Source organism: Triturus cristatus, chromosome 9 (assembly GCF_964204655.1).
Source record: "Triturus cristatus chromosome 9, aTriCri1.1, whole genome shotgun sequence".
Taxonomy (NCBI): Eukaryota; Metazoa; Chordata; class Amphibia; order Caudata; family Salamandridae; genus Triturus; species Triturus cristatus.
In genome coordinates, this window is record NC_140592.1 from 698229296 (window position 1) to 698239639 (window position 10344).

Here is a 10344-nt window from a genome sequence, read left to right on the forward strand (position 1 = left end):
TAACCTTGGGCCACACAGCGTTATGTGGATGAATTTCGACAGATATTTTTTTGCGAATAGGTTCAAAGCCTACTGGGCAGGAGTGGTCTTGCACAGTCTGAGTGGGCAACTCTCTTTGCATTCGATCGGGGAGATCTAAAGTGGGCTACACAGCATTGCCGCCAAGTAGGCCAGATTGCCTTAGAGTCGTGTCCATGCTAGCTTCCGCGGGGCCAATCTCGGTCTCAATAACCCCCATGACAGATGTAAAATAGCTAGTAATCAATTTAGGGACGGTTTTCCCTTTGTTGGGACGTGGCTTCGTTTGCCCATTTAACATTTTTTAGACACAGTGAGTAAACAACAAACTTAAGACCTACTGATTCTCCAGGAGAAACCCATCAGGACTCAAGAAAATCATAAGCAGGAGACTTTGGCCCAACCTCATCCGGGCTCTGACAGGCCCGTCCTTGGCCACGGGAGGCCAGGCGCACTGAAAGCGGGAGGCTGTTCTGGTACCACCCCTTCCCCGTGACCAGTTGCAGCGCCAACGCTTCTAGGCGCTGTGGATTGCAGGCATTGGAGTCCTGTATGGGGGTAATGGGCGAAAGCAAAGTCAAAGCCCCCCTGACTCAGAACCTCAAGCTGCCTCTAAAGATCCCCTGAAGGCATCGGTCTGGAGAAAGGGCCCTGAGAACTGGGGAGCACAGTCTCCTGTGTTTCAGTTTCTGCCCCCCTCCCCCCAACTGGAAAGTGGTGAATAGTGTCGGCCCCTGGGGACTCAATAAGCGCACAGGAGGCCCTGAAACCGGAGCGGATGCCCCCCGCCTTTGGGCAGCGGCGTGAACCAGTCAGTGCAGGGCAAAGGTGGGCACGGACTCCTGTGGCATCCAAGAGGAAGGGAGCCTGAGGGAGATTTCCCCCCCCCCCCCCCCCCCCCCCGCAGTTTGGACATTGAAGGCTGCTGCTGGCCCCTGAGGGCCCAACAAGTAAGCAGGAGAACTGGGAGGAGGCTCGATTCAATGCAGGGGTGTCCTGCCAACCGAGAGGAAGCTGAGAACACTCATTATAAGGTGCATTCCTCCCCTTTCTTCATCCTTTTGACTGTTGGGGGTTCATTGGTGGACAGATAAAGATTTGGGATAGGCCGCACCGCCATGGAGCTCTGAACACCATCCTTCTTTATGCCGTCACCAACCTCAGGGTTAACGTCTAATTTCTTGCAGCAATTTGTTTGTGGGTGATCTTGGTTTTCAAATTCTGTAACTATTTCAAATGTTTTGTGAGCTGCTAGTCTGCATTGGCAACAATTCTTTGTAAAATGCTCAGATACCCCCATGGGTCTTGTCTGCTCTATATAAAATTGCAACAACAACAAAATGCACAAAGACTTTTAGGTACTGAGCATCATCGTATCATGCAACATAACTGCTGTCTGGCCAACAGGCTGAAAAAGCTGCTGCGGACATCAGCGCTGAAGATCGCTGATGTTCATTGATGCCCTGGTGGAGCTGGAGGTTGCAACGTTCAAAAGCACACCCACATACTCATGATCTGGACCACTGGTTGCACCGGATGTATCCGCGTGCCTTCCTGCATCTGACCTGGGCGGCTGCCAATGCTGAAGACGAGTTTCGCTGTCTGAGTCTGTCGTGCTGCTTCCGCCCTGTGGCTCGTGTTCAGAGTGAAGTTGCCCCCACATCTCCTGCAGTCACAGAAGGTCTTAATTACTTAGTGGTGGGGTAGCTGGACAGCTAGTTATTTAGAGGTTCTCACAGTTCCATATCAGGTTGATAGAGTAATTTTAGTGGATTCATCTTTGATGGAATGAGGGGTACCATTAAAATGTGAGAGGAAAAGAAACTGGGGATAAATTAGAGATTCTAATGTTACTGTGCACTTCCTCCTTGATGTGTACTTCGCTGCTGCTCTTCATCCCTCTGATGTCCCCAGACAGATACATGGCACACGCGGGTGGTTATTGTACTTAAGCATGTGTCATGAAGTTTTTCTCCCCAGTGCCCAACTGGCCACAGGCAAGGCACAATCTCCACAACAGCTCTTAAGGAGATAGGCCCAACAAAGTCTAACAAAAACAACGTAAGCAAACAGATTTGACATGTTTGTGCCATTGGGCTGACATTACTGTCTCCTTTTAGGACTTCTGGGCAACTGCATCTAAATGCAGGGAGGAGGTGAACATAGATGCCCTGTGCAACTAATATGCTGGAGTTAAGCTTAAGGAGAGCTTAACTCCAGCCTGAGAAGGTTCCCACCTTCCACGGTGATACAGATACATCAACAACGAGCGTTCTTAACCTCTTCACAGTCCCTAGGAGTTCATCGGTAGAGATATTCTTGGCCAGAACACCACATCAGCTCATCTTGCTTTTCATCTACCAGCAGACACGATGCAGAACATGGGACGTGCTTCTTCAAAGTAGAAAGTTATCTACTTTTCCTAATACTTTAGGTACAATCTGCTTCTTGCAGCTTTTGTTGATCGATGAGCAGTAGAGGGCCACACATCCTACAAGTATAGACTAAAAACACCCAGTATCCCTTCTTAGCAGGACCCAACAAGCAGGTATCATTGTGCCATTTAACTCCATTTCTTACCTTTTCAGCACCTGACCAGTCACCTAGATTTCTGCTTGATCAAAGAGCTGGGTGTATTACTCAAAAAACAACTAAATGAGGTATGAAATATTGGAAGCATGGACCAGCCTAAGCGTCCCCATCATAGCCCCCTGACAATACAGCCCTCTGCCAATCCAAGGTTCCTTATTTGGGGATGGCAGGTTCTTTCCCAACGAATCTCTGTAAATCGGCAGAAAGAGCATGCCTCCAGGTGTGGCAGCTGCTTTTTCTTAGAAAAGGGTGAAGCGGGTGATGGACCACAAAGATCTACCTTTTGGAGGCAAATGTTTCAGCAGGAAATCCAGTGCACAAGCAGCAACAAAAATTACGCATCTCCTCTCCAAATTCTGAATTTGGCTTTAAGCAGAAAAAAAAGCAGTCACCTTTGTGTGAAAAGAATAATCTGATATAAGTGAGAAAATCTCTAAAATACACTTGTCGTCAAGGTGACTATGACATTTTAGAGAAAGTAAAGTTGTCATGCAGGACACATTTTAAAATCCAGGTGAAGAACACAGTAAATTATCGGAAAAGAGCGAGCATGGCACCTCGCTACTATGAATCGGTGTTCACAGTGTTTGGTAGCCTACATCATGTGCCCAGATTTATGAAGCCATTTAGTAATTGCAAACCCTGTCATTCGCTAAAGCACTGGGTTTGCAAGCACAAAATACATTTATCAAAATAAATACTAAATATGAAATACATGAAGTGATTCAGCGAGAGCACAATGGGTTTATAAATGCACACCGAACCACAATATTCAGAATATTATGCATCATTGGCTTGCGATCACAAAGGAGTCCAAATGACCCCTTCCCCTATGTGAATGTTTTTTTTTTTAAGTTGGATTGGAAGTGCCAGTGGTCCAAGGGATTACTGTAAACTTAAACGTTATAAAAATGCATTTATTTCCTTAAACGCAGACCCTTTTCCTAAAAGGAAAACAGGCTGATGACATCCACTGGGAGTGAATTTTAATTTGCGACCTATCTCATGAATAGTAACTGGATGGGTCTAAGTGTGAACCACTCTCAATGGCGATTTTGACCGATCTATTAGTACATAGGTTGGTATGAAACATCAGAATCCATTCCTAAAAGGCAGTGGAAACTGACTTCATAGATCTGGACCCAAGTATGCAAAGCTGGAAGCATTGTTCGAAAAATGAGGCATTGGATTCAATCGAATTGTGGGAGGCCAATCCACAGGCAGCTTAGTCAACCAATGTGAGGAGCCTGGTATTTAAGACATAATACTGTTACACTCCACCTCCTAAGCATTTTAAAAGATTTCACAACGCTCTGGAAATTTGGTGCCATAATATATTCAATATAGAAATACAGATATTTCTAGGATTTTCTTTTCAAAGTCTACAGTGCCCCTTTTACTGCTCCTTTGAAACTCATTCTCTACTGAGACTGTAAGCGCTTTGCTGTACAAACTTAGGAACCCTACCTGGCTGGTGCTTGTGCCGCTAATCCTGGTCCTGCCGAAGGTCTCTCCCCGCTGCCGCGTCCTCTTCCAGTGGCGCGGCCGCAGTGAGGGAGGAACTACAGTACCCACGATCCCTTGCGGCAGGAAGCCGTCATCGGGGAAACCCATTTCGCGCCAGGAGGCATTTAAAACTGAGAGGATTTCCCCGGCAGAGCGGGCGCTTTGCTGTACAAACTTAGGAACCCTACCTGGCTGGTGCTTGTGCCGCTAATCCTGGTCCTGCCGAAGGTCTCTCCCCGCTGCCGCGTCCTCTTCCAGTGGCGCGGCCGCAGTGAGGGAGGAACTACAGTACCCACGATCCCTTGCGGCAGGAAGCCGTCATCGGGGAAACCCATTTCGCGCCAGGAGGCGTTTAATACTGAGAGGATTTCCCCCGCGTCGCGGGACGCGCGCGGGCGGCGCCGGGCTAAGGGCGGGCCCTCTGTGGCCCTCAGGGGACGGGACGGGCAATCCCCCTAACAACTTTCATCAGGGTGTCATCGCTGTAAGGTGATATCATCGTGACATTTAAATGCCATTTGGCAGATGTGTGCCTTGTAAACCCTATTCTGTATTACCCCAGCACTTGTATCCTATTGTATTTCTAAATAGCTGGATATCCAGTTTAAAATGACCAAGTCTAGAAAGACCACTATGGCAACCAGATCAACCACGAGAAATAAGTCTGTGCCAGCAACACCACTACCATCCCTTACAGCCATAGACCTAATGTTGCAAAAAACCATTGGAGTGGTCGCTGATGCAATCCAAAACACGGAGAGACGCCTCTCACTTACTCCTAATCTGTGTTTTCCGAACCTCTCTATGCACACTTCAGTGCAGAATAACACTGTGGAGTCTATTATTAGTGTAGAGGATTCGTTATTACTGCAGTCCTTCTCGGGATTGCCTAATGGTAATAGCTGCAGAAGAAACACGTTACCAGTCCCTCTCATTCTACCGACTAGTATTGAAGGCAGTCCCCAATCTACTGCTACTGGTGGGGTTATTCCATGTTCATTACATCTAAGAAACATGTCATTGACTCCCCCAGGGGTTGTACTTGCAGAAAGCTCCCCTTTAATTAACACCATAGATGCAGATAAATCTCCTTCTCCAAAACTAAAGAGACTGCGCTATGGAAGGAAAAAAACAAAACCAAAATCGATTATGAGGAAGACATATAAACCCATAGGCAAACATAAATCTTCAGCTAAAGATGTATGGTTAAACTTTAGATTGGCTAAACCAATAACCAGTACTTCTAATATAATTACAACAGCCGCAGAGCAAGCAGTAATACTGCCTATTGAAAATTCGTTTAATAGCAAAGCTGCTATAAACGAGACAACACAGACTGATGAGGTGTGTGTAATTGATAAATCATATTTGATGAGATTGGAACAGATGATCACATCCCTATTCCAGCCTATAAATGAGAAAATATCTAGTATAGAACAAACCTTAATGAATCTTGATAAATTTCAATCTAAGGATTTTACTAATTTGCCTAAATGTACTAATACCCTCACCCAGACAGACACCCTAGATATCATGGGTCATAACTTAAAATCCTCCATGCTACTGAATGCTAAAGACCAGATCAATCCTAATCAACATACAAGTATACGTAATAATGCATCAATCTCTCCGGCTATGCCTACTATTATGACGGGACCCTCATCCGGTAGTGATGAGAGTGAATGGGCCACGGAAGGTACATCTTTCATACCACCTGATATTCAGGTTGAGCCTGAAAGGCCTACTCCTACAGTACCTTCAACCCATAATACACGACTAGCGCAAAAGTATACGCAGCCCCAACAAAACAAGAAACCCATTCACATTAATCTCCCTCCTGAATCCCAATTTTACACCATAGCGATGATAGGTGTACCGCAATTAGAAATGGGTAAGACGGAGAGATATGGTGATTTGAAAAACAAAGTTAGCCATTGGTTAACCAGCCATAGGCCGCTCCCTCGTCACATTAATGGTAAGATCACAAACGTTAGGAGGGTCGATTGGGTGGGCCATAGATTTAAATCAACTGAGGGTGACTGTATTGTTGTTACTTTTGATGATAATCGAGTGGTAAGGCATATCACCAGTTGGAAGGACAATCTGATCCACAGCTTAATTCGCACCAAGGATTTAAGCTATTTCTATCCATCAAGAAATCATAGTAATTTATATCCCACTATTGAGGACGAGGCAAACTACACTATGCATAATTCAAATTATAATGGTGCAACCCTGAGGAATTATGAACCCTATACCATAAAGGATCAAAGTCATTTTAGAAGTGATATATTAGGTATGTCCAGTAAAACTAATTTCTCAACATTTCATCCTGAGAGTTGGGAGGACACAAATGGATTATATAATAATCATAATCCTCCCCGACTAACATATCCTAACATCCAATATAATGTTCCTACCTCAAATAGGTTCAACGCCCTCTATGAGCGTAACGGTTTGGAGGGTGTTGATTGACTGTACGATTTACCAGCCACATCTATGTCTATCGATTTTAAACCTAGTAACCTTGTCTATGTCGGGAACTTTTCCCCCTCTTTTACTGAATTAGATAGTAATGACCCTACAGAAATAGTCACAGATCTGTTTTTAGCTAGTTCTGAACTTGATGGCTTTGAGCATATTAGTACAATGCATTATCAGTTAGAAGCTTTTAATATTCATCCAACCCATGCAGACTTAGAACCCATTGCAGCAGAAACTGCGGGAGCTATTAGTGTTGAACAACCTGATCGAACATTAGTTCCTATTGTCATCGAGGCTGTATCCGATAGAGAATGTTGCTGTTTGTAATATGAATTTAGTCTCTTGGAACGTAGCAGGCCTGGCTGATAAAATAAGTGATCCAACCTGGCTCGCCTTTGTTAAAAAATTTGCAATTATATGCCTCCAAGAGACATGGTTGGAAGGAAATAATGCCTTCATTGATGGATATCAAAGCTTCCTTAGGCCAGCAGCCCCCTCAGCTAGTGGCAGAGCAAAGGGGGGTCTTGCTATTTTTGTTAATCTGGCTCTTTTGTGCGATATAACCAGCCTTAAAACTGTGAATTGTAATATTCAATTGCTTGTACTGAAGCGAGGTAAACATGCTTTAACTCTAGTCAATTTTTATAATGCTATAATTAACGAAGGGGAGTGTAATATACTATCATTGAATGAACTGTTGAAAGAAGGACCAGGTACAATGCCGTGTAACGTTTTAATCGTAGGAGATTTTAATGTACATCCCTGCGGTAACCCCCGAGACACCCCTATGGGTGTCCTGGGGTGTAACAGCATGGATGGATTCCACTTTCGTCACACTAGGCATGGGTCATATTTAAATGACTTGCTAAATGAAAATAATTTGCTTGTAGCTATGTCACTGGTCCCTGAGACCAAAGTCTACGATGTTCCAACATTCAAAGGCTCTGGTCCTGGGTCATTCATTGATCACATATTACTATCTGCCGATCTTGTCAATCAGGCTTCTAATTTTACGATTCAAACAAACATCCACAGTGATCATAACCCCCTTTCCATTAAATTGAGTGGGGGTGTATTTGAACAGCGAAAGCACTGTGAAGATGTGGGCATATTAAAATGCATCAATGGAAAACGTCGCTTGAAATGGCATCTGGTAAATCAAGAAAATTTCTATAAAGAAATTAACAAAACATGTGGCAGGGATCTAATGGATTGTGTATCAATATGTATGCCCCCAGAGCAAATTCTAGCCATTTTTGAAGGTATAGTGACAACAGTAGGGTCGTTGTTATCAGTTTCAGTGAAGGGGCAGGTTAAAAACACTCCTAAATGGTTTGATAATGCATGCTCCTCGGCAAGTAAAAACTTAAGAAAGGCGTTAAAAAATAAACCCAGAGACCCAGGTAATATTAAAAATCTCCGTTTGATATATAAAAAAACTCTTGTTAAACGGAAAAAGGAAATAAAAGCCTATACTTGGGAGTCTTTGCTTGATCCCTCAGTCCTGGGTAACAGTAGTAAATTCTGGGAAATTGTAAACAAACCTTTGTTCGACAACCCGAGTGATACTGCATTAGGTACAAACATTCCAGAGAAAGATTGGGTTACTCATTTTAGCGCAATTTTTAAAAGTGATGATCAACAGACAGTATATGATCTTTTAATACCAAAGGAGAACTTTTTATGTTTCTCAGACAATGAAATAGAAAAGGCTATCCAAGGTTTAACTGGAAATAAGGCTCCAGGCCCAGATGGCTTGCCACCGGATCTTTTTAAATCTCGTATCTCGGTATGGGCACCTGTTCTCACAAAGGTGATAAATGCAGCTGTAATCTCTGGATGCCCAAAGTCTTGGGGACAATCAACCATAGTCCCTGTGTTCAAGAAGGGCGACCGTAGTAGTCCACTATGCTACAGGCCAAAATCGTTAATTAATTCTGTAGCTAAAGTGGTAGGTGGCGTAATCTTGAATAGGCTAACAACATGGGCGTCAGAGAACAAAGTCATTTCCTCTATACAATATGGTTTCAGACCTGGTCATTCTACAATAACTCAATGCCTGAATCTATACCTGATTGTAGGCAAATACACTCTGGCCCGGCAGGGAACCATTCACATGGCTTTTATGGACCTATCGTCCGCCTTTGATTGTGTTGATAGAGGTAAACTGTGGGACATCATGTTAAAGATGGGCGTTGAGCAGAATCTAATTTATGTTTTGGCTGACTTGCACTCAGATACTAGAGCTAATGTCCGTTACACTCAAGATCTGAAAGTAACAAGTGACATTAGAATTAACCGGGGAGTCCGTCAAGGGTGTATCCTAGCACCATTTTTGTTCAATTTATATATTAATGAGCTAGAGGATTACCTGATAAAAACAGGAGCTGATTACCCCTATGTCAGCCGAAAAGGCGTCCCGGTTCTGCTCTACGCGGACGACGCCGTCCTTATTTCCAGGACGGCAAACGGCCTTCAGCTACTTTTAAACTCATTTTATGATTTCATGAGTTCTCGAGACTTGAGTATTAATAACTCAAAGTCATACGTCATGAAAATAGGCCAAGGGTCGCGAAAGCCTAATTTGTTCTCCATAAATGGGGAAAAAATTCCAAACTCTAAAACCTTCTCATACCTTGGAGTTCTACTTGATAATCAATTAACCTGGGGCCCAGCTGTTGTAAAAAAGAAGGGCGAGGTAACACGCACCAATGCAGCCATACTCGGGTTTGCTAGAAAAATGGGTAATAGCCCGGTGGCTGCTTTATTTAAACTTTATCAAGCTAAGAGCGTCGCCATCGCCTGTTATGGCAGCGAGCTCTGGGGCTACAGTCAAACACAAGCCCTGGAGATTGCAGAAAATAATTTCTTAAAGAAGGTTTTGAGGCTGCCAAGGGGAACTGGAAACTTCTCGGTGCATGAGGAGCTAGGTGTACCTTTTCTCAGTGATAGATTAGCAGCAAGCCCCCTGTTATGCTGGTTGACATCCTGGCTAAACAAAGATATACCTCTCACACATGATATATTAAAAGAAGCCTTAACTTGGGACGGCAGGTTCAAGGTCCCATGGTTAAGGTATATAAATGACCGCCTCACGGAACTGGGACGGCCTGACTTGTTCTCAGCCCCAGAGATTATAACTAGAGCTGATGTTACCTTTGTGAAAAAATCATTTTCGTCCATTAGGTATTTTGCCCGGGAGGAGAGCGAACTGTTGAAAGCTAGCGTCAGGAAACATGCCTTACTCCAAACAAGCCTATGTATGGAACCGTATCTATCATGGCCTATGTCTGGCTTTGAACGCTATTTACTGACAAGGTTCCGTTTTGACTTATTTCACCTCCTGTTGGCAACTCCGAAAGGGGCACACCGAGGTCAAGTGCTTGCGGCTGCGACGGGAAGTCTCCGCAAGACTTGGTGCACTTTCTATTTATTTGTCCTTATTACACAGTACCGCGGAAGATATATTTAAAGCCTTGTTTAAAAAAGTTAAATTTCACACAGATTAAACCAGCTCTTTATTACCTTCAACTTCTAAATAGCGACTGCACTTTATATATATGCAGCTTCTTGAAACTAGCCATTATTTTCAGGAAAAGTATGGAGGGATAATTATGCTGCTTTTAACATTGTACTCCTCCTTTATTTTTAACTTTGCATACTTATTTATATTTTTAACTTGTTCAATTTGTCTGCTGCTCTGGTTTTATAATAATTTTGCAATTTATCTTGTCTCATAACTTT